This window comes from Phalaenopsis equestris, unplaced genomic scaffold (assembly GCF_001263595.1).
Source record: "Phalaenopsis equestris unplaced genomic scaffold, ASM126359v1 Scaffold000047, whole genome shotgun sequence".
NCBI classification, from domain to species: Eukaryota; Viridiplantae; Streptophyta; class Magnoliopsida; order Asparagales; family Orchidaceae; genus Phalaenopsis; species Phalaenopsis equestris.
Window position 1 is genome coordinate 1 of NW_018164489.1, and position 892 is coordinate 892.

Here is an 892-nt window from a genome sequence, read left to right on the forward strand (position 1 = left end):
GACTTCATCTTTTTCAAAACCTAACTTTTTAAACATCCTTTCGAAGCGGCAACGGGATTACAATTTCGATTACCGACAGCTTCTTACGGGCAAACCCCACACCAAAAATAGTGCCGACATTCTCGAAATATTGTAAGGTTATAACCGGAGTATTGTTAGGTTATTGTTGGGGTATTCTTAGGTTATTCTCGGGATATTCTAAGGTTATTATCGGGGTATTATTAGGTTATTGTTGGGTTATTCGTAGGTTTTTCTCTCGGTATTGTAAGGTTATTGTTGGGGTATTGTTAGGTTATTCTTGGGGTATTCTTAGATTATTTTTGAGGTATTGTTAGATTATTCTCGGTGTATTCTTAGGTTATTCTCGGGTTATTCTTGGAGTATTATTAGGTTATTGTTGGGATATTCTTAGGTTATTCTTGGGGTATTCTAAGGTTATTATCGGGGTATTGTTAGGTTATTGTTGGGGTATTCTTAGGTTATTCTTGGGGTATTGTTAGGTTATTGTCGGGGTATTGTTAGGTTATTATTGGGGTATTCTAAGGTTACAGTCAGGGTATTGTAAGGTTGTTGTTGATGTATTGTTAGGTTATTGTTGGGGTATTCTTAGGTTATTCTGGGGATATTGTAAGGTTACAGCCGGGGTATTGTTAGGTTATTCCACAATCAGATAACAAAAATCTGCACTCAACAGACAGATGAATTACAAAACATACATCTACAACTTTCATTTGGAATAATGTTATATGAACTAGTACATTAATACAAATGAGTAAAAGTGAGCATAACACATTAAAACAGATGAATTATATTGGGCACAGAGCATGTTGGATTCAGTGTGACAATTTCCTGACTCAGAGAGTGGGACACTGCAATTGTATTTGCGTGCAAT